The following is a 25,232-nucleotide window of genomic DNA, read 5'->3' on the forward strand; positions in this document are numbered from 1 at the left end:
TGTCTAACTTCTTAAGTTCTTTATATATTTTGGAGATCAGTGTTCTTTCTGTTGTAGGGGTGGTAAAGATCTTTTTCCATTCAGTAGGATGTGTTTTTGTCTTATTGACTGTGCCCTTTGCCTTACAGAAGCTTCTCACTTTCAGAAGATTCCATTTATTTAATTGTTGCTCTTAGTATCTGTGCTACTTTATATTTAGGAAGTGGTATCCTGTACCTTTTCACTAAAGACTACTTTCCACTTTCTCTTCTATGAGGTTCAGCATGGTTGGATTTATGTTAAGGTCTGTGAATCATTCGGACTTGAGTTTCTACATGAGGATAGATATGATTCTATTTGCATTCTCCTACATGTTGGCATCCAATTTTGTCATCACCATTTGTTGAAAATGCTTTATTTTTCCCATTATAAAATTTTACTTCTTTGTCAAAAATCAGGTGTTCATAGATGTGTGGATTAATATTATGTCTTTAATTCTATTCAATTGGTCCACCTGTAGGATTTTATGTCAATACCAAGATTTTACAATTGTATAGCTCCTTAAAATAGCTTCATATCAGGGATGGTTATGCCTCCAAAAGTTGCTTACTTGTACAGGATTGTTTGGGCTATCCTGTTTTGTTTTTTTCCATATGAAACTGAGTATTGGTCTTCCAAGGTTTGTGAAGAATTGTGTTGGGATATTAACTGGGATTGCATTGAATTTATAGATTGCTTTCTGTTGGACTCCCATTTTTATTATGTTGATCCTAGTTATCCAAGATCATAGGAGATTTTAGCATTTGATGTTTCTCTGATTTCTTTCTCAGCTTCTTTATCATTTGTATATAAAAGAGATATTGATCTTCTTTTTGAGTTGATCTTGTATCCTGGTACTTAACTGAAGGTGTTTATCAGCTCTAAGAGTTCTCTAGTAGAATTTCTGGGGTCACTTATGCATACTATAATATCATCTGGAAATAATAAAAGTTTGAATTCTTTGTTTTCTATTTGTATCCCCTTGATCTTCCTTTGTAGTCTTATTGATTTAACTAGAATTTTGAGTACCATGTTGAAAGGTGTGGAGAAAATGGACAACCTTGTCTTGTTCCTGATTTTAGTAGAATTGTTTTGAGTTTCTCTCCATTTAACTTAACTCGCTGTCTATCAGTTTTCTGTATATGGCTTTTATTATGTTTAAATATGTTCCTTATATCCCTGATCTCTAACGCCTTTGTCATGAAGGGGTATTGGAATTTGTAGAATGCTTTTTCAGCATCTAATGAGATGATCATATGTTTTTTTTTCTTTTAGTTTATTCATATGGTGGTTTATATTGATAGATTTTTGTAGATTGAGCCATCCCTGCATCTCTGGGATGAAGTCAACTTGATCATGTGATGTGTTCTTAGAATTTATTTGCCAGTATTTTATTGAGTATTTTTGCATCAATGTTTATGAGAGAGATTGGTCTGTAATTCTCTTTCATAGTTGAGTCTGTGTGGTTTGGATATCAGGGTAACTGCAAACTCATTTTAAAAAGTTTGGCAATGTTCCTTATGTTTCTATTGTGTAGAACCATTTGAGAAATATAGGTATTGGCTCTTTTTTGAATTTCTGGTAGAATTCTGTGCAGAAACCATTGGGCCCTGAGCTGTTTTTGATTGAGAGGATTTTGATGACAATTTTTATTTCCTTACAGGTTATAGATCTATTAAAATTGCTTAAGTGGTCTTGATTTAATTTTGATATGTGGTACATATCCAGAAAATTGCTCATTTCTTTTATATTTTCCAATTGTGTGGAGTACAGGTTTTCGAAGTAAGACCTAATGATTCTCTGGATTTTCTCAGTGTCTGTTGTTATGTCAGAGTTTTAAATTCTAATTTTGTTAATTTGGATGTTCTCTCACTGCCTTTTGATTAGTTTGGAGAAGGCTTTGTGTATCTTGTTTATTTTGTGTTTGTTTCATTGATTCTTTTTATTGTTTTCTTCATTTCTATTTTAGTGATTTCAGCCCTCAATTTGATTATTTTCTCTCATCTATTTCTCCTGGGTGAGTCTTCTTCTTTTTGTTTTAGAGCTTTCAATTGTGCTGTTAAGTTGCTAGTGTGAGATATCTCCACATTATTTATGTAGGCACTTAAAGCTTTGAAATTTTCTTTTAGCACTGATTTCAAAGATCCTTTAGAGAAGGATCCATGAGGTGCTAATGAGGTATATTCTTTTATGTTTGGGTGAAATGATCTATAGATGTCCATTTGAGTCATGACATCTGTTAATTCTCATTTCTCTGTTAGTTTCTTCTAGTTGATATGGCCATTAAGGAGAATGGGGTATTAAAATCTCCTACTATTATTGCATGGGTTTTGATGTGTAATTTAAGATTTAGTAATGTTTCTTTTACATATGTTGGTGCTCTTATATGATGGAGGTGAGTTATCTGTCTATGTTACTTTCATTGGTTAATTAATAAAGAAAACTGCCTTGGCCCTTTAAGAGACAGAAAATTAGGTAGGCGGAGTAGACAGAACAGAATTGTGGGAAAAGGGGTAGCAGGCAGTGGGGAGACGATTCAGGCAGTCTCCATAGTGAGTCTCCATGCTTCTCCTCTCCGAGATGGACGCAGGTTAAGATCTCTCCTGGTAAGCCACACCTCGTGGTGCTACACAGATTACTAAATATGGGTTAAAGAAAGATGTAAAAATTAACCAATAAGAGGCTGAAACTATGGGCCAGGCAGTGTTTAAAAGAATACAGTTTCCATGTAATTATTTTGGGTAAAGCTAGCCGGCGGCCGGGTGGTGGGACGCAGCCCCGCCGCTTCCTTCTACACTTATATTTGGGGCATAGTTGTTCAGGATTGAGACTTCAACTTGATGAATTGTTTCCATTATTAGTAAAAGTATCCTTATCCATTTCTTTTGTTTGGTTATAGCTTACAGTCTTTTTTATTAGATATTAGGATAGATACACCTGCTTGTTTTTTATATCTACTTGACTGGAAAATCTTTTCCCAACCTTTTTTTCTAAGGTCATGTCTGTCTTTAAAGTTGGGGTGTGTTTCTTGTATGGAACAGAAAGATCCCATTTTTATATCTGTTCTTTTAGTCGGTCTCTTTTTTTTTGGTTTTTCGAGACAGGGTTTCCCTATAGTTTCTAGAGCCTGTCCTGGATCTAGCTCTTGTAGACCAGGCTGGCCTCGAACTCAGAGGTCCGCCTGCCTCTGCCTCCCGAGTGCTGGGATTAAAGGCATGCACCACCACCGTCTGGTTAGTCGGTGTCTTTTTATAGGTGAATTGAGTTCATTGATATTAAGAGATATTAATGACCAGTGATTATTAATTCCAGTTATTTTTTAGTGGTAGCATTTGTGTGGTTCTATTCTTTGGGGTTTGGTGGTATGAAGTTATCTGTTTCCTCTGTTTTTGTGGCTGCAGTTAACTTCCTTGGGTTGGAGTTTTACTTCTAGGATTTCTGTGAAGTTAGGTTGTGGATAGAAATTGTTTAAATCTGGTTTTGTCATGGAATACCATGTCATGTCTATTTATTGTAACTGAAAGCATCTCTGAGTATAGTAGTCTGGACTTGTATCTATGGTGTCTTAGTGTCTGAAGCACATATATTCAGGACTTTCTTGCTTTCAGGGTTTCTATTAAGAAGTCTGGTATAATTCTGCTAGGTCTGCCTTTATATATTATTTGACCTTTTTCCTTTGTATCTCTTAGTATGTCTATTCTCTGTGTTTAGTATTTTGATTATTATATGGTAAGAGGACTTTTTTTGTCTTCAGTCTATTTGGTGTTCTACAGGCTTCTTGTATCTTCATAATAGTATCCTTCTTCAGCTTGGGAAAGTTTTTCTCTATGATTTAGTTGAATATATGTTTTGTGCTTTTGAGCTTGATTACTTTTACCCCTATTATTTTTTTTTTTTTTTTTTTTTTTTTTTTTTTTTTTTTGGTTTTTCGAGACAGGGTTTCTCTGCAGCTTTTTTAGAGCCTGTCCTGGAACTAGCTCTTGTAGACCAGGCTTGCCTCAAACTCACAGAGATCTGCCTGCCTCTGCCTCCCGACTGCTGGGATTAAAGGCGTGCGCCACCACCGCCCGGCTTACCCCTATTATTCTTAGGTTTGTCTTTGCATGGTATCCCAGATTTTGAATGTTTTGCATTAAGAATTTGTTAGATTTAAGGTTTTCCTTGACTGATACAACTACTTCTTCTATTGTATATTCAATGCCCAAGACTCTTTCGTCCATCTCTTGTATTCTGCTGGATATGTCTGCATCTGTAATCCCCATTCATTTACCCAGATTTTTGATTTCCAGAAATACTTCAGTTTGTGTTTTCTTTATTGCCTCTATTTAATTTTTCACGTCTTTAACTGTTTGAAGTGTTTGATTCACCTGTTTGATTTTTTCTTAGTTTTCTTGGGCTTCCTCAAGAAATGTATTGATTTCTTCTAATTTTTGTTTATCTGTTCTTCCATTCATTTGAGGGAATTTTTCATTTCCTCTTTAATGGTCTCTATCATTTTCATTAAGTTATATTTAAGGATTTTTTTTCTTCTGCTTCCTCTGAGTTTAAGACTTACAGGTGTTTCTATTGTATGATCACTGGTTTCTGGTGTTGCCATGTTGCTATTCAGGTTGTTGAACGTATTCTTGAATTAACACCTACCTATCTCTTCCTCCAATTGGTGCAGGCATTGTATTTGTTTCTAAATTGTAGTTGGTGTCTGTATCTAGGGGATCATCTCTTAGACCGATTGTTGCAGTTGCTGTCTGTGTGGTAGGGAACTGTTCTTTGTCTGTTCTGTGCAGTGACTGTGTCTCAGGGAGCTACCAAGGTCTTCAGGGATGATAGGGTGTGGGGATGCAGTGGGACTTGTAGATTACAGGGTCTGATAGATGGGGGGATATGTTAGAGCAACCTGACTGAAGGTGGCTTTCCTGCTTGATGGCTAGTGCAGCTGAGGCAGGTGGGGGAGGTGCCTAGAACCTAGAGACTGGGCTGTCCAGCTGGGGAGTTGGTTACTTTCCTTTTGGTCTGCTCTGTGCAGTCACAGTCTGTGAATCAGAAAGCTGAAGAGGTCATGGGGGATGGGATGGTTTTGGGACAGAGTGGAATTTTAGCTTACAGATTCTGATTAATGTAAGGCATGGAGCAGCCTACCTACAGATGACTTGCCTGCTGCCTGGCTAAGGGAGGGGCCTGGGGGTTTGCCTTAGGACCTAGGGCCTAGAGACTGGGCTGTCTAGCTGGAGGCTGGTCACTCACCTCTTGATTTGTTCTGTGCAGTCACAGTCTGTGCATCAAAGATCCTCTGAGATTGTGGGGGATGGGTGGGTTTGGGGAAGAGTGGGACTTGTAGATTACAGGGTGCTATCGATGGAGGGGAAAGGATTGGAGCTACTTACCTGCAGGAGGCTTGCTAGTCCAAAACCAAGAACGTTTAAAGTACACAATTTAAGAGAAGATGCATGGTAAGAGATTCAAAGAAGCCAAGCCATGAGATAGAGAGTTGTTAGGGAGAAATGGGGAAGGAGAAAGCTAGAGGTGTTTTAAGGACAGAAGATTTATAATGACAAGTCACAAAAATTTTGCTTGCAAAGGTTCCAAATCTAATAGGATAATTCACTCAAGAAATAGATGCCATGTGAGACTGTCAAAAACAATAGAGCAATCAGATAGTAATTAAGGAAGTCTGGAAGCTGGGTGTAATGCCAATAGAAGCAGAGAAAGAGACAAAGAGGGGCCTGATGAAATCCTGGCCACTCATGGATAGCTGAGGCCATGTGTTATGCTATATTGTTTGAGAAATAACTTCAAAAACTTCATCTTTCAGGAGAAATAGATTTTTCATGAAATACTCCAATTAAGTCAGCAAAAAATAAAGTAAAAACAAAGACATGATATGAAGGCGAAGAACAGGATCCAGTTCTCAACTAGTCTTTATAATTCATCATACCAAATGAAAACATTTACTGAGCATTTATGTTATACCAAATATGGTGCAATGGGTACAAAAATAAAGAAAAATGAATAATCATATAAATATTTAGTTTGGTAGATAGATATGAGCAATTTCTAACAGTTTTCTAATAGATGCTATAAAAAGACAGGACTAGAGAAATGGTCAGCAGTTAAGAGCTCTTGCTACTCTTGCAGAGGAAACAGATTGTGTCCCCAGAGTCCACGTGGCAGCTGTTCTAATTTCACTTGGAAAGAATGCTGCTATCCAGTTCTAGGGAATCAGCGCCCTCTTCTCTTGTTCTGCAGGCACCAGGCACACATGCAGTCAAAGTAATTACATGCAAGTAAAACACTCATACTAATAAAATAAAAACAAACATTTCTTTAAAATAGAAAAATACTTAATATTAAAATTCATACTGAAAGTATGACTCTTAGATTTGATGATCGAGTAATTAGTGAACAACCCAAAAACAGGGTAAAATATTCCAGAAACCACAGAAAAAATATGTGAGTAGTGAAATTATGTAAATTTAATCTTTTAAAAAATGCTTTTTGTATTAATTTAGATTATATTCTCAGAAACTGTAGCTTTTGTATATACTTAATAAAGGAATATGAGAGATTTTATATAGTTTAGTGGTATGCAGAATACATGTATTATATATGTACATTCATATAAACACATACACATGAATAGCATCTGTCTATGTAAAATTATAAAGGAAATCCTCATTTCTGTTGTGTAATCTAAATTACTGTAATGATCCTGCTCATTATATTTCTTATTAAAATCTCAAATTAATGAGGAAGAAGAGCATTATTATTCTGATAAATGTGTCAGCAATTCTAGTTAAATTAAGAATTGGCAATAAAATCTACTTCTGAAGCAGGGATTGCTAAATACAGTAATCTAGATATAATAGTTACTAAAATACCCTCAGCAGACTATTAGAAGCAGTAAAGCTAAAAGACAGAAACTATTCATTGATTCTGGGGTTGCTTACTGTTTAAATACAGGGTTTATTAGTTACTTTTATGTTCTCATGACAGCTTACCTGCAGAACTATTTAAAAGGAAGAGGATTCACTATAGAAGTTAGCTTGATTAGGGAAAGAACCAGGCTTGCTAAAAGAGGAAACAATTATATTTTTATTCATTATGAAGCGAAAATTCATGAAACAGAAATGAAGAGTCCAAGCTTAGCTTTGCTGTGAGTAAAACACACAGAGAGAGGGCACCTGGGCCACACACAGTTTTCTCCAGGTCCCAGAAAGCCATACCCTAACTTGGTCCCACCTCTTAAAGATAATTGGTTGACAAAGATTCCCCAGTACCTCCCCATTTTTTCTAAATAAAAGTGATCCAAACCCAATAAAAAACTATATACAATAGGAACAGATATCAAGCATAAAATTACAACCAACATAAACAATATTAAGGAATGAATACATAATAAATGTTTTAATAGACATTCTGTTCCACAGAGTCTAAGTCTTGCATTGAAAATAGGCTTGACTATTGTGAAAGGGAACCCTGATGGCTCCTTGGCCTTGAGAGGGAGGGAGGGGAGGTATGGGTGGAGGGGAGGGGAGGGAAGGGGGAGAAGGAGGGGAGAGAAGGGGGAGAAGGAGGGGAGGGAGGGTGGAGGAGGAGGGTAGGAGATGGAAATTTTTAAATATAAAAAAAAATAAAAGTATAAAAAAAAAAAAAAAAAAAAAAAAAAAAAAGAAAATAGGCTTGACAAAATCATAAGAGGATGATAACTACAACTATCTAATTTTCAACCCCATCAAAGGCCTGAGAAGGGAGATAATATTACTTGAGTTGGCAGGAAGTGCAATCAAGCAGCTCCCAAAGCGAGCAGTATTTGATGGAAACAGTTGGCTACCTGAGCAATCACCCAAAGTCTCATTTGCAATGTTGAAGCAACCAACTTTGGCTAAGGCCTAGCATAACTAACAGATTATTTGCAGAGGCAGGAAATTTTTCAGAACCATCTTACCCTGTCTAGACAAGGTTTGCCAGTCCTTTTCCTTATATTCTGCCTATCCAGTCTGGATAACGTGTACTTTGTCAGTGGTTGAGGCATGGGCAGTTTCTTGTCCAAAGGCCAATTGTGCCAAGAAGAAAACAAACACTGAGTAGAGTATGTTCGGTGCTCAACATTCTCTTGGAATAGATTGGTGTTGTCAGGGCCAATCATATCTCCTGTCAGCAGAACCCTAAGCTATTTAAATGCCATATTCTATAGTTCCTTAAAGTGGTTGAAGATTACCTATCTAGGCAGAATACAATTTCTGTGTATCTAAAGAGTCTAATTTATCTGACTATATGTATAACGAACGTGAACAACTACTGACCTGTAATATTTAATACCTATATAACTCAAAGACTAAGACTTCATATCAGAATATTAAATAATCTGTAAACAAACTTGTAGCAAATGAGCACAATGACATCAAAATGTGAACAATGTATAAATATCTTGATTGGAGGTAAGAATAATATATAATGCAATAAGAAAATGTATCCTAAAAGTTGTGTCAATATACAGAATATCCTAAACAGAGATCGAAACATGCATGTATACAATCTGACAGAATAACTTTGCCTAGGTATACAAATAATGTAAACAAAAATAACAAATATAATTTGAACTTGCATCAATATACAAAAACTATACCAATGTAAATTATCCATAAATAATAGCTCACAAGTATTCACTCTATTACCCACTATTATTATTAGTGGAATAAGTTCACACTAAATTATCTATTATCCCATTTGATTTTTCCTTTTTCTTTAATTTGAACCTACATAGTTTTCACTCCAACCCTCTACCTTATACAAGTAATAATCAAAAACCCAAAATGGTGTTCCCAACCCTGAGAACAATCTTTGTTGGGAGAGGGGATGTCATCTTCCAGAATTGCTTCCAGTTCTTATGGGAGCAATGTTCTTTTTATGGGATCCTGTGAAAGTAAAGTGATGGTTAAGTTTTGAGATTACTGTTTAGTATAGTTGCAAATGATTTCTGAGCAGTTGATAGGGCTTTTTCCAAAGTTATTATTTTTAGTTCTGGTGAGAATGTCATGAGAATGTGCACTATTTCAGCAACTGGTACCCCAAAACTGGTCTTTAGTAGTGCTATCAGCATCATGATGTCACCTCAACCAGATAGAGTTGTTGCTGTGGGGCCCCATCTTCTTCCTGGAAACTTCAAAGATTACTGAAGAAAAAGGATCTGTATGAAACTCTATTGTTCATAGTAGAAAACATATATATATATATATATATATATATATATATATATATATACACATACATTCAATGAAGAATACAATATAGACAAAGTTGGCATGGAAAAAGTAAAATTTTTCCTAAAGTCTTCCTTCTGTCCCATACCAGATGGCTCCTGACATGAGACAGAAACTCAGAATGTTCCTTTTAACAACATGCTTAGACTTAGAGACAGACAAATCCATTGTCCACCTCCAGAGCCAGCTCTTTATATTTATATAGATTTGTATATGTGATTTGATCACATCCTCATAAGTCATATTCCTTTTTCTTGATGATGCTTATTGAATAGTTATTTTTCCTTCTGTCAGCATCCAAACAGCCAGGGTCCCTTGAATTTTTTTTCCTAATTTTTTTAATTAAAAATTTCCATCTTCTCCCCTCCGCCGCCCCCTTCCCTCCTCTCCCCTCTACGCATACCGCACTCCCTCCCTCTTCAGGCCAGAGAGCCATCAGCATTCCCTACACTATGTTAAGTCCAAGGTCTTCCCAATTCCCTCCAGGTCCAGGAAGGTGAGCAAACAAACTGACAAGGCTAACACAGAGCCCGTCCTTGAGGTAGAGACCAAGCCCATCGCCATTGTCCTTAGTTTCTTGGTCAGCCTCCACCATCAGCCACTTTCAGAGAGTCTGGTTTGGTCGGATGTTCCATCAGTCCCATTCCAACTGGACTTGGTGATCTCCAGTTAGTTCTGTCCCACCGTCTCCATGGGTGAACGCACCCCTCACGGGTCTGACTTTCTTTCTCATGTTCTCTCTCCTTCTGCTCCTCATCAGGACCTTGGGAGCTCGGTCCAGTGCTCCAATGTGGGGCTCTGTCTCTATCTCCATCCATCGCCAGGTGAAGGTTCTATGATGATATGTAAGATATTCATCAGTATGGCTATAGGATCTGGCCTTTTCCGGCTCCCTCTCCTCAGCTGCCCAAGGAACTAGCTGGGTGCATGTCCCTGGACACCTGGTAACCCTTCTAGAGTCAAGTCTCTTGAGAACCCTAAGATGGCTCCCTTAATTAAGATATATGCTTCCCTGCTCACATATCCACCCTTCCTATATCCCAAGCATCCCATTCCCCCAAGCTCTCCCCATCCTCCCTTTCATGCTTTTCTCTCCCCATCTCCCCTTGTTCCCACCCCACCCCACCCCCAAGTTCCCAATTTATGCCCGGCAATCTTATCTACTTCCAATAACCAGGAGGATAACTATATGTTTTTTCTTTGGGTTCATCTTCTTATTGTCATCTCAAGAATCATGAATTATAGGCTCGATGTCCTTTAATTATGGCTAGAAACCGATTATGAGTGAGTACATCCCATGTTCATCATTTTGAGTCTGGGTTACCTCACTCAGAATGGTGTTTTCTATTTCCATCCATTTGCATGCAAAATTCAAGATGTCATTGTTTTTTATCGCTGAGTAGTATTCTAATATGTATATATTCCACAGTTTCTTCATCCATTCTTCCATTGAAGGGCATCTAGGTGGATTCCAGGTTCTGGCTATTACAAATAATGCTGCTATGAACATAGTTAAACAAATGCTTTTGTAGTATGATTGGGCATCTCTTGGGTAAATTCCCAAGAGTGGAATTGCTGGGTCTTGGGGTAGGTTAATCCCGAATTTCCTGAGAAACCGCCACACTGCTTTCCAAAGTGGTTGCACAAGTGTGCATTCCCACCAGCAATGGATGACTGTACCCCTTACCCCACAATCTCTCCAGCAAAGGCTATCAATGGTGTTTTTGATTTTAGCCAATCTGACAGGTGTAAGATGGTATCTCAAAGTTGTTTTGATTTGCATTTCCCTGATAGCTAAAGAGGTTGAGCCTGACCTTAAGTGTCTTTTGGCCATTTGAACTTCTGTTGAGAATTCTCTGTTCAGTTCGGAGCCCCAGTTTTTAATTGGGTTAATTAGCATTTTAAAGTCTAGTCTCTTGAGTTCCTTATATATTTTAGAGATCAGACCTTTGTCAGTTGCAGGGTTGGTGAAGATCTTTTCCCAGTCAGTAGGCTGCCTTTGTGTCTTAGTGACAGTGTCCTTTGCTTTACAGAAGCTGCTCAGCTTCAGGAAGTCCCATTTATTCAATGTTGCCCTTAATGTCTGTGTTGCTGGGGTTATACGTAGGAAACAGTCTCCCAAGCCCATGTGTTGTAGAGCACATCCCACTTTCTCCGCTATCAGGCTCAGTGTGTTCTGATTAATATTGAGGTCTTTAATCCATTTGCACTTGAGTTTTGTGCATGGTCATAGATATGGATCTACTTTCATTCTTCTACAGGTTGACATTCAGTTCTGCCAGCACCATTTCTTGAAGATGCCCTCTTTCTTCCATTGTGCACTTTTGGCTCCTTTATCAAAAATCATGTGTTCATAGATTTGTGGGTTAAGATCCGGGTCTTCTATTCGATTCCATTGGTCGACTTCCCTGTTTTTATGCCAATACCAAGCTGTTTTCAATACTGTAGCTCTGTAATAGAGTTTGAAGTCAGGGATGGTAATGCCTCCAGAAGTACCTTTATTGTATAAGATTGTTTTGGCTATCCTGGGTTTCTTATTTATCCATGTAAAGTTGATTATTGTCCTCTCAAGATCTGTGAAAAATTTTGTTGGGACCTTGATGGGGATCGCATTGAATCTATAGATTGCTTTTCGTAGAATTGCCATTTTTACAATGTTGATCCTCCCAATCCACGAGCAAGGGAGATCTTTCCATTTTCTAGTATCTTCTTCAATTTTTTCTCTACAAAGACTTAAAATTCCTGTCAAATAAATTCTTCACTTCCTTGGTTAGAGTTACCACAAGGTATTTTATGCTATTTGTGGCTATTGTGAAAGGTGATACTTCTCTGATTTCCCTCTCTGCTTCCTTATCCTTTGTGTATAGGAGGGCAACTGATTTTTTGGAGTTGATTTTGTATCCTGCCATGTTACTGAAGGAGTTTATCAGCTGTAGGAGTTCTTTGGTGGAGTTTTTCGGGTCGCTTATGTACACTATCATATCATCTGCAAATAGCGAAAGTTTAACTTCTTCCTTTCCAATTCGAATCCCCTTGATCCCCTTATGTTGTCTTATTGCTATTGCTAGGACTTCAAGCACTATATTGAAGGGATAAGGAGAGAGTGGACAGCCTTGTTGTGTTCCTGAATTTAGTGGGATGGCCTTGAGTTTTTCTCCATTTAGTTTGATGTTAGCTGTTGGCTTGCTGTAAATAGCCTTTATTATATTTATGAATGACCCTTATATCCCTATTCTCTCCAAGACCTTTATCATAAAGGGGTGTTGAATTTTGTTAAATGCTTTTCAGCATCTACTGAGATGATCATATGGTTTTTTCCTTCAGTTTATTTTTATGATGGATTATATTGATAGATATTCGTATGTTGAACCAGCCCTCCATCTCTGGTATGAAGCCTACTTGATTGTAGTGGATAATTTTTCTAACGTGTTCTTGGATTCGGTTTACTAGTATTTTATTGAGAATTTTTGCATCAATGTTCATGAGTGAGATTGGCCTGTAATTCTCTTTCTTGGTTGAGTGTTTGTGTGGTTTAGATATCAGGGTAACTGTAGCTTCATAAAAGGAATTTGTCAATGACTGTTCTGTTTCTATATTATGAAATACCTTAAGGAGTATAGGTATTAGGTCTTCTTGGAAGTTCTGGTAGAATTCTGCACTGAAACCATCTGTTCCTGGGCTGGTTTTGGTAGGGAGGTTTTTTATCACAGTTTCTAATCTTCACGACTAACAGGACTATTTAGAATGTTCACCTGGTCCTGGTTTAACTTTGGTATATGTTCCTATCTAAAAAAAAAATGTCCATTTCTTTTACATTTTCCAATTTTGTGGTATACAGGCTTTTGTAGTAAGATCTAATGATTCTCTGAATTTCCTCTGTGTCTGTGGTTATGCCCCCCTTTTCATTTCTAATCTTATTAATTTGTTTGTTCTCTCTCTGCTGGTTGATTAGTTTGGCTAGGGGTTTGTCAATCTTGTTGATTTTCTCCAAGAACCATCTTTTTGTTTCATTGATTCTTTGGATTGTTTTTTGTGTTTCTATTTTGTTGATTTCTGCCCTCAGTTTGATTATTTCAAGTCTTCTACTCCTCCTAGGTGAATCTGCTTCTTTTTTTCTAGAGCTTTCAGGTGTGCTGTTAAGTCTCCAATGAGTGCTTTCTCCGTTTTCTTTAAGTGGGCACTTAGTGCTATGAACTTTCCTCTTAGCACTGCCTTCATTGTGTCCCATAGGTTTGAGTATGTTGTGTCTTTGTTTTCATTAAATTCAAGTAAGACTTTAATTTCTTTCTTTATTTCTTCCTTGACCCAGGTGTGGTTCAGTAGTTGACTGTTCAGTTTCCATGAGTTTGTAGGCTTTCTGGGAGTAGCATTGTTGATAAATTCTAATTTTAATCCATGGTGATCTGACAGGACACAGGTGGTTACTAATATTTTTTTGTAACTGTGGAAGTTTGCTTTGTTACCAAGTATGTGGTCAATTTTCGAAAACTTTCCATGAGCAGCAGAGAAGGAGGTATATTCTTTCCTATTTAGGTGGAATGATCTATAGCTGTCTGTTAAGTCCATTTGTTTCATTACCTCCATTAAGTCTTTTAATTCTCTGTTAGGTTTCTGTCTGATTTACCTGTCCATTGGTGAGAGAGGAGAGTTGAAGTTTCCTACTATTAATGTGTGTGGTTTGATGGCTGCCTTGAGTTCTAGTAATGTTTCTTTTACATAAGTGGGTGCTTTTGTATTAGGGGCATAGATATTCAGGATTGAGACTTCATTCTGATGGATTTTTCCTGTTATGAGTATAAAATGACCCTTTCCATCTCTTCTGATTGATTTTAGTTTGAAGTCAACTTTGTTAGAAATTAATATGGCCACACCTGCTTGTTTCTTAGGTCCATTTGCTTGATAAACCTTTTCCCAAACCTTTACTCTGAGTTGGTGTCTGTGGTTGAGGTGAGCTTCTTGTAAACAGCAGAATGTTGGATCCTGTTTTCGTATCCAATCTCTTAGCCTGTGCTTTTTTATAGATGAATTGAGTCCATTGATATTAAGTGATATTACTGACCAGTGGTTGTTAACTCTGGACATTTTTTTTTGTAGTAGAGTTTGTGCGTTTCCCTTCTTCTAGTTGTGCTGGTGAAGAGTCACTAGATGTCTAAGTTATTGTGGGCATTGTTGGACTCGTTGGTTTCTGATTTTCCTTCTATTACTTTCTGCAAGGCTGGATTTGTGGCTACGTATTGTTTAAATCTGTTTTTGTCTGGGAATATTTTGTTTTCTCCATTAATGGTGAAAGCAAGCTTTGCTGGGTATAGTAGTCTGGGCTTGCATCCATGTTCCCTTAGTGTCTGTAGCACATCTCTCCAAGACCTTCTGGCTTTCATGGTTTCCAGTGAGAAGTCAGGTGTAATTCTGATAGGTTTCCCTTTATATGTTACTTGACCTTATTCCTTTGCAGCTCTTAATATCTGTTCTTTATTCTGTATGTTATGTGTTTTGATTATTATATGGCACAGGGATGCTTTCTTTTGATCCAGTCTATTTGGTGTTCTGTAGGCTTCTTGTACCTTCATAGGAATATCCTTCTTTAGGTTGAGGAAATTTTCTTCTATAATTTTGTTGAATATATTTTCTGGGCCTTTGAGTTGTAATCCTTCTCCTTCTTCTACCCCAATTATTCTTAGGTTTGGTCTTTTCATGGTGTCCCAGATATCCTGGTTGTTTTGTGTTAAGAATTTGTTGGATTTGTTTTGTTCTTTAATCTGTGAGTTTATTTCCTCTATAGTATCTTCAGAGTTCAAGATTCTTTCTTCCATCTCTTGGATTCTGTTGGTAATACTTGTCTCTGTAGTTTCTGTTCGTTTACTCAGAATTTCCATTTCCAGTCTTCCCTCGGATTGTGTTTACTTCATTACCTCCATTTCATTTTTCAGGTCTTGTACTGTTTCCCTTACCTGTTTGATTGCTTTTTCTTGTTTTTCTTGGGTATCTTTGAGAGATTTATTTATTTTGTCTACCTTTTTGTTTGTCATCTCCATTTCTTTATGGCAGTTTTTTACCTTCTGTTTAAGGTCCTCTATTATTTTCATAAAGTACTGTTTAAGGTCGATTTCTTCTATTTCCTCTGGAGTAGGGCATACAATTCTTGTTGTTTCAGATGCCTGGATTCTGGTGAAGTCATGTTGCCTTTCAGGTTGCTGGAGGAGTTCTTGCATTGGTGCCTGCCCATCTCTTTCTTCAAATGGAGCTAGGAGAGACTTGGTGTCTTGGTCCAATCTTTGCTGTGACTGAATCTGGGTGGCTCTCCTCAGTGCTGGAGCAGGACCTATTCCTTGCAGCACAATCTGAAGGAGCCAGCACTCCCTTGCCGGAATCCTCAGACCTGCCTGGAGGGCAGCCTCTCTTACCTCTGCGTGGGTGACCCGTCCAGAGGGAATGCCACAGCACTGAATCAGGGATTCCTGATAGTCAAGGGACTCCGCAGGGAAAAAAGGGCAAAGGTGGAGGCAGGATGAGATGGAGTATCACACAGTGAACCTTGCAGCTCAATCTGAAGGAGGCAGAACTCCCTTGCCAGAATCCTCAGACCTGCCTGGAAGGCAGCCTCTCACCCCTTTCCCTCCACTGCTTTTTCTGTTTCAGGCTAATGGCTCCTTGCTGGGCAGGTATCTCAGACAAAGGCCCAGCTTGCCAGCGGCAAGCTGAGTGGGATAAAGGAACTCCCTCATCACTGACTCCCAGCCCGGATAAGGGCCAAGCAGGGCGGTTTTGTGGCCCCTAAGGAGTGGAGTGGTGCTTTAGGGATGCTGGGATTGGATAGGAAGAGAAGGGCAGAAGGCACGAGGAGAAACCCCTGCAGAATGACCAGAAAGATTCGGAGGTCGAGGAATGTCTCCTCGTGAATTTTTAAAGATGTGTATTTTCCTGTAAAGACAAGAGCAAAATCCGGCATCAACCGTATGTTTTCCTTACCACCTGTATGGTTGTCACCATTGTGAATGAGCTCTCATTTCTGTTTCTCAAGAGGTTTCTCTTTCAAGGCTAATCTTTATTAATTTTGATGGTATCCATAATTTTTCTTCACCTGTGGAATCAAGAGTAAAACCCCTTCCCCAACATAGTACATCTCCTGGTTTACATTGTGAAGTCAATATATCCCTGGTTGATTCAATTCAGAAGTTTTTTTCATTATCTAATATCTCTCTGCTGCCATTGTTCCTTTCTTATTAGTGTTAAGAAAATTCAAGGTTAATAAGGCATTATGCAATCTATTTATGGAGGTATTTTCCATCCCTTTCTGTTTGTTTAGCATATCTTTTATAGTTTGATTTGACCTTTCTATACTGCCTGACCTGTAGGATTATGTGACCTGTAATATGCTTTATATTATAATAAGCAAAAACCATTTCATTTTCTTAGATACATATGCTGGATCATTGTCTGTCTTTATTTGAACAGGAATACCCATGATGGCCATAACTTCTAATAAATGTGATTACTGAGTCGGTCTTTTCTGAGATCAAGGCAGTAAGATACCCAATGAAAACCTGAATATGTGTCAATGGTGTGGTGCACATATTTTAATTTTCCAAATTCTGTAAAATGGAACACATTCCCCTTCAGATCTCATTCTTTGAGTACCCTTTGGGTTACTCTCTACAGGTAATGGTGTTTGATTATAGAACGAGCAAATAGGACATCTCTTTATAATCTCCTTAGCTTGTTGTCATGTAATAGGTAACTCTTTCTTTAAACCTTTGCCATTGACATGATGTTTTTCATGAAATTCTGAGGCCGGCAACATGTTTCCAACCAATAATTGATCAATTTCTGCATTACCTTGTACTAGAGAACCTGGCAGACCCATATGGGATTGGAGGTGGGTTATGTATATAGGACAGAGTGTATTCCTGATTATGTTTTGCTCCTGAATGAATAATAAAGTTAATTCTGAATCATCTGGTATAAATTCAGTGGTTTCAATATGAAAAACAACTCTTTCTGCATATTATAAATCAGTAACTATAAGAGAGGTTCTTTAAAACACTTTAGTACCATAAGAATGGCATATAATTCTGCCTTCTGGACAGAATTATAAGGGCTTTGTTCCACCTTACTTAATTCTTCTGATTTGTGACCTGCTTTCCCTGATTTATTTGTATCAGTATAAAATGTATGGACTCCAGTTATTGGTACATCACTCTCAACCATCTCTCCATCCCTACAATCACATTCTTTACCTCAAAAAGATATACTTATCCAATATTTTTTAAATTATATTTTTATTTTATTATTTTTATTTTACTTGACAAAAACCGAAGTAGTCACTGGTGAGAGAGCCGGCTCCAGGGCCACAAGAGTGGGACAACTGGCCCTGCCCCTCACCAGCTGCAGCACATAGAAGAGTGGGCACAGTACCTTGCCTTGGTAGCACACTTGAGCTGGGGTGCAGGTGAGCATACACACAGTTAACATACATACATGCGGGTAAAACACTCATATACAAACTCTCTGTGGGCATGAGAGCAATAGAACTACTCTGCCCACTCTCTCATATGCCTTAGGGTAACAAGGGTGAGGAAAATATGCCTTCTCCTACTCCTTGCCACCTGCAACAGGCAAGAGAGATGAACTCCAGGCATGAAAATGGAAGAGCAGGACCTTCCCTTCCCCAAGTTCTACAAGCCAGAAAGCAGACCCTTTGCCTGGGCAAAATAGTAGAGCTGCCTCTGTTTATGTGAGTGCAGGTGAGCTGGACTCAATGGTGTGAGAGCAGAAGAACTGGCCTTGCTTCTTCTTCACCAAGGTGAATTTGAGGGAAAGCAGACAGACAGGCAGGCTAACCACCTAGGCTCAGAACCAGGACTACAAGGTAGCACACCCCAACATCCACCTCAACTTTGATCTACTGGAGCATGTGAAGGGGCTGGTCCTGCAGATCCAAAGCAACAGGATCTCAGTGACAGGGGGCAACTATAGGAACCAATAGGAGTCCTAGTAAGGGCCCAGGATTGATGGTGTTGCCAGAGCCTTGATACTAGACCAATGACTCATAGCAGTTAACATAAGTAAAGATGTCTGATCTAAAGGGTTAACTATGTGACCCACTGTGTCACATAGCTTCCATGCCAAGATTTTGTTATGCTTTGTTTTACGTCTTGTTTTTACTTTGAAATTTTGTTTTGCAGGGGGTGTTATAAGGGCAGAGGACAAGGGAGGGGAATGGAAGATGAGTGGGATTGGGATTCATAATGTGAAATCCCCAAGGAATCAATACAAAGTTTTTTAAAAATGAAAAGATCACTGGGGAGAAGGTTGATAAATACTCACCAAACATTTCCTTCCAAGGACAAGTGATCATTCCCATTTCTGAATATGCAAAGTACATAACAGCCAGCAGTAGCTACTTCCAGAACTGATTTTTATTTTACCCCAAGCCTCACAATGTTTCATTTTCAAATAGTGACAATGCAATTTCAGCTTACAATGACTGCATAGCAGTGATAGATGCTTGCATGGATCCATTCTTCAAATGACTTATTGAAATCCCTGAAATATGTACACAGATGCACACTGGATGGGAACTGTCAATATCATATCTGCTATAAAAAAAATCATGGGGAAACGACATGATAATTTGTGTTGTAAATTAATGAGGAAACATTTCAAATAGCTTTGAGAGGCAATAATCTATTAAAATCAAGAAGAAAAAATTAAAAGGTGCCATCAGCTTCTTTATTTATTTATTCAATGATAGTGTCTAAATGAGCCAGAACTGGTGCCAGAGGGCTTCAACTACATATTTTAATGTCATATCAAATTACTGTCATTCTAATATATAGACAATATATTTGCATCATATTTGTGACAAATGTCAGGCTAATACCATAACAAAATGACTACCAGGATATTTCATACTTATTAACAGAATGTGTTTCTAGGTATAAGAACTCATTTACAAGTGTCACACAAACAGAATTATGAAACTTGCAATCTCTGGATGAAGAGCTCTTACTTCGTAGCACATACATCATTTATATCATTTAGTGAAATGAATACTTAACATTCTTCCTAGGCCTTACTAAATCAACTATTTTCATTAAATTTTCTTCAGCACTTCCACCTGTAGTGTTGGCTTCTGAATGTATCAGTCTGATTGTTTCATATCAACATTCTCAAACTGCCCATAAATGGTTAATGTTTTCTTCTTCTGAGGTGACATTTTAAAAACAGGAGGATTACCAGAAATGCTTCAATTCTGTCTTGTCTGTACACTTAGAATACAATTATCTCTTCTACTCAAGGATAAATCTTTTCTTCTCTCATTTGACCTTGTACAATTTTCCTTTATCTCTCCTGAGTCATTTTAAACTAAGAAACACCAGGCATTTTTACACTGAGAAACTATATGGTCTTGTTTCATGAGAAATGATTTTTTAATAAATGTCCCCTGTACCAAAACGTTTCTCAAATCTTTAAAAGGAACACATCCTTTGGTCCAACACAAGCACACTCAGGATAAATTCACTTAGAAGTTAAATTTTATGTGATGTTAAAAAGTAGAAAACTACTTTAAAAGAAATAGTATTGAAAGGAGTTTCTATATTAATACATAACCGAAGCAATCAGTCAGTCACCCAATGTCACCAACAGTCAGTAATTGATTCCCAGTTCTGACAAAAAAAAAAAAAAAAATCCATAAGCCGGGCGGCGGTGGCGCACGCTTTTAATCCCAGCACTCGGGAGGCAGAGGCAGGCAGATCTCTGTGAGTTCGAGACCAGCCTGGTCTACAAGAGCTAGTTCCAGGACAGGCTCCAAAGCTACAGAGAAACCCTGTCTCGAAAAACCAAAAAAAAATCCATAATAACCAAAGCATTAAAATGATACTACATGCCTCTCCCATGTAAAGTTATCCTGTAGGCAGGAGGTTGCAGGATAACAGTGTGCTGATTGTAGATTTTCCTTGACATTAAACAAGGTTCTAGGAAATTTATTTATTTATTTATTCTTAACTTTGTATAGTCATGAATTGAACATGAAGAAAACTAGATTCTCTCTGTGTGTCTCTGTGTCTGATTCTGCCTTTCTCTGTCTTTGTTTCTCCTTCCCCCCCCCTCTCTCTCTCTCTCTCTCTCTCTCTCTCTCTCTCTCTCTCTCTCTCTCTCTCTCTCTCCCTGTGTGTGTGTGTGTGTGTGCGCGCGCGCGTGTGCGTGTATGTGTGTTTGTGTTCATTTCCTTCACTGAAAACTGCATTTCTGTATTGTAAACTTATTCACTGACTTTAGCTAATACTATTACTGGCTTGATAACACATGAGCTTGTCACAGTAAACCTAGATTTTCAAACATTACACCTTCCAGCAACTGTGTTCTTCTACTCTAAATCACTGACACTTTCTACAAAACAATTTCAAGGCATTGACTCCCTCTGGCCCTTATGCCTACTGAATGGCTCCCTGAAAGCTTTTGGTCAGAAATCTCAACCTTTTATATTTCATAGGCCAGTGTAAGAGCTATCTTTCTATAGTGGCAGGTGTTTGGCAAGATGGCATAAGGTACCATTATGTCTTTTTGTTCCAGGAGATCTAAGTTTATATGCAAATTACAGCCCTGCAACCCACAAAAACAGGAATGGGCTTACAATGTATAAGAAAAAAGTGTTCTTGCATTTTCTTCTCCCTTAGTATGTAGGATTTTCTGCTACAGGGTTACATGGTTACATGTGAAACATACAGGATGACATACTAGGTAGGTTCCTGTTTCTGCTTAGTTGAGGCAGTTGATAAGTAATTTCATTTTTTTATTAAAAATTCCACCTCCTCCCTTCCTCCCATTTCCCTCCCGTCCCCCTCCCCTTCCCTCTCCAGTTCAAAGAGCAGTCAGGGTTCCCTGCCCAGTGTAAAATCCAAGGTCCTCACCCCTCCATCCAGGTCTAGGAAGGTGAGCATCCAAACAGACTAGGATCCCACAAAGCCAGTCCATGCAGCAGAATCAAAACCCAGTGCCATTGTCCTTGGCTTCTCAGTCAGCTCTCATTGTCAGCCACATTCAGAGAGACCAGTTTGATCACATGCTCCTTCAGTCCCTATCCAGCTGGCCTTAGTGAGCTCCCATTAGATCAGCCCCACCATCTAAGTGGGTGGGGGCATCCCTCGTGGTCCTGACTTCCTTGCTCATGTTCTCCCTCCTTCTGCTCCTCATTTGGACCTTGGGAGCTCAGTCCAGTGCTCCAATGTGGGGCTCTGTCTCTATCTCCATCCGTCGCCAGATAAAGATTCTATGGTGATATGCAAGATATTCATCAGTGTGGCTATAGGACAGGGCCAGTTGAGGCACCCTTTCCTCTGCTGCCCATGGAACAAGCTGGGGAATCTCCTTGGACACCTGGGAACCCCTCTAGAGTGAAGTCTCTTGCCAACCCTAAAATGGCTCCCTTAATTAAGATATCTACTTCCTTGTTCCCATATTCACCCTTCCTCCATCCCAACCATCCCATTCCCCCAAGCTCTCCCCATACTCCCCTTCTCCCTTCTCTCTCCCCATCTCCCCTTACCCCCACCCACTACCCCTGTGTCCCAACTTTTGCCTGGCAATTATGTCTACTTCAAATATCTAGGAGAATAACTATATGTTTTTCTTTGGGTTCACCTTCTTATTTAGCTTCTCTAGGATCACGTATTATAGGCTCATTGTCCTTTATTTATGTCTAGAATCCACTTATGAGTGAGTACATACCATATTCATCTTTTATCCATTACGATCAAGTAGGCTTCATCCTAGAGATGCAGGGCTGGTTCAACATATGAAATTCTATCAATGTATAATATAATATAAATAAACTGAAAGAAAAAACCATATGATAATTTCATTAGATACAGAAAAATCATTTGACAAAATTTAACACCACTTTATGATAAAGGTTTTGGAGAGGTTAGGGATACTAGGATCATACCTAAATATAAGAAAAGCAATATATAGCAAACCAAAAAATTATATATCAAATATATAAAATTTATATCAAATTAAATGGAGAGAAACTCAAAGCTATTTCACGGAAATCAGGAATAAGACAAGGCTGTCCACTCTCACCATATCTCTTCTACATAGTTCTTGAAGTTCTAGCAATAGCAATAAGACAACATCAGGAGATCAAGGTGATTCGAATCGGAAAGAAAGAAGTCAAACTTTTGTTATTTGCAGATGATAAGATAGTGTACATTAGTGACCCCAAAAACTCTACCAAAGAACTCCTACAGCTGATAAATAACTTCAGTGATGTGGCAGGTTACAAGATCAACTCAAAAAAAAAAAAAAAACCAGTTGCCCTCCTATACACAAAGGATAGAGAAGCAGAGAGGGAAATCAGAGAAACTTCATCTTTTAAAATAGTCACAAATAGCATAAATTATTTTGGGGTAATTCTAACCAAGGAAGTGAAAGATCTATTTGACAAGAACTTTAAGGCATTGATGAAAGAAATTGAAGAGGACACTAAAAAATGGAAGGATCGCCAATGCTCTTGGATGGGTAGGATCAACATAGTAAAATGGCAATTCTACCAAAGGTAATTATAAATTCAACACAAACCCACCAAAATCCCAACAAAATTCTTCACAGACATTGAGAGAACAGTAATCAACTTTATATGGAAAAACAAAAAACTCAGGATAGCCAAAACAATCTTATACAATAAAGGAACTTCTGGAGGCATTACCATCCCTGACTTCAAACTTTATTACAGAGCTACAGTATTGAAAACAGCTTGGTATTGGCATAAAAACAGAGAAGTGGACCAATGGAATCGAATAGATAAGTAATTTCTGTAAAGAAGAAAAAGTCAAGCAAGAGTGTATTTTGATCATCAGCTTAGGGTTTTCCTTATGTAAGTAGTTTCTCCAAATAAATCTCCAGTATCTGTAAAAGTCAGAACTTGGAGAAACTTCCACGTGTAAAATCATTTTCACCTGGAAAAAGTGCAATGGCAGCAAGGTTCTACTACTGGATTCTAAAGGTATAGCCAAATTGACTGTTTTTTTCCTTGATTATAAAAGGCATAGCAGGAGTGAGGCTCATTAATGAACTCAAACAGCAATCCATTTAAAAAAAATATCCTCTTCTCTTGTTGTCTCTTCATTCTCGCCTTTTGGACAGCTGCTGATAGTTAGAGTTTCCTATGGTGGGCTTTTCTCTAAAGTTGAAGAAAATTGAACTTGAGCTTCTCTTTGAATCCATTCTTAATTTTTTTATTTTAAATATTTATTAATTTGTGTGTGTATCTCTCTGTGTGTATTCATATATACATGAATGCAGGTGATCACATAGACTAAAAGTTTGAAGACTCCTGGAGCTAGAATCCCAAGTAGTTATGAATTGCCTGTCATGGATCCTGGAAACTGAACTCAGATCCTTTTCAACAGCAGTATTCTTAACTGCTGAGACATCATTTAAGCACTACTCATTCTTAAATCATTTTATTGATGAGACTAAGTACCCCATGATGGAACCTCAATTTCCCCAGTATCATCTGACCATCATGAAAGGATTTCTCAAAATATCAAGTAATATCAAAATAATTCATACTTGTCTAAGTCACAGAATTAGTAAAGATACTCAAGTTCTCTAGTTTCCTACATAAGGTAAGGAAGAGATGGTGTAGAAGGTCCTTCTGTTTATGTGTTGCTTTCATTGGTTGAATAAAGAAACTGCCTTGGCCTTTTGATAGGACAGAACTTAGGTAAGCAGCGTAGACATAACTGAATGTTGGGAAGAAGGACAGAGTGGCAGTGCCATGGCTCTCCTGCCTGAGATGGATGCTGGTTAGAATCTTTCCCAGTAAGCCACGACCTCGTGGTGATATAAAGATTACTAGAAATGGGTTAAATCAAGACGTGAGAGTTATCCAATAAGAGGCTAGAGATAATGGGCCAGGCAGTTTAATTAATTGTATTTAATTAATATTATTTCTGTGTGATTATTCCAGGTATAAGCTAGCTGGGCAGCTGAGACAAACAAAGGGCCACCCCACTCCCTTCAACAGTGCTCTAGACTTCTCTTGATCCCTAGTTGTATGTTAAAAGGAAAGCTACCCTGAAACATAGAGAGGTCAGGAACTGATTTACATGAGCCTCTCGATCTTCTGTTTCTTTGTACTGCAAAGCCAAGGCTTTAGCAACAATTTGATGTCACATTTGCGGAAGGTTACAGAGCAGTAGAACTGTATAACAAACAAGCAAAACCACAACAGCATATTCTATTCTTACGATCAAGGTAGGAAATAAACATCTAATATAAAAACTAATGTAGCTTGCAGTAGTTAGTGTGGCACTTGCCCTTGAAACTCTATGCATGAAAACTGTCAAATAAAAGTGGCACTATGAATTTTGAATGGCAGAAGCATACTATGTTATCAGTGCATAATGCTACAGGATGTTCTATGTTTCCCATACTAAACATAAGAAATGTTACCCGAACATCTTAACCGTTGATCTTTTAAAATAACTTCACTTATCATATAATGTAGCTAAAGAAAAGCACTATAAATACACAGAGACGGTTAAAAAAAGAAATTATAAAATTCACAGGTAAATGGATAGAGCTAGAAAAATATCATCCAGAGTGAAGTAACCCAGACCGTTAAAAACAAATATTGCATGTCTTCTCTTATATGTGGATATTAGCTTTTAAGTATTCAATATGTGTACTATAATATGTATAACCCAAGAAATTAGGAACAAATTAAGGGATGGGGGAGGGTAACATATCTCCAGGAAGAGGGAATAGAGTACATAGTTATAGAGAGACAGGATGTGAGATTAGAACACAAAGATTAAACAGAGATGGTAAGGAAGAGATGGGTAAGGGAAAGAATAATGTTAAGAGCAATTAACATTAAGTGTCTATTCAGGTATTATATGGGAACCTCCTAATACTGTAGAATCTTCTTAAGGATTTACATGTATAAAA

The sequence above is a fragment of the Arvicola amphibius genome, chromosome 2 (assembly GCF_903992535.2).
Source record: "Arvicola amphibius chromosome 2, mArvAmp1.2, whole genome shotgun sequence".
Classification (NCBI taxonomy): Eukaryota; Metazoa; Chordata; class Mammalia; order Rodentia; family Cricetidae; genus Arvicola; species Arvicola amphibius.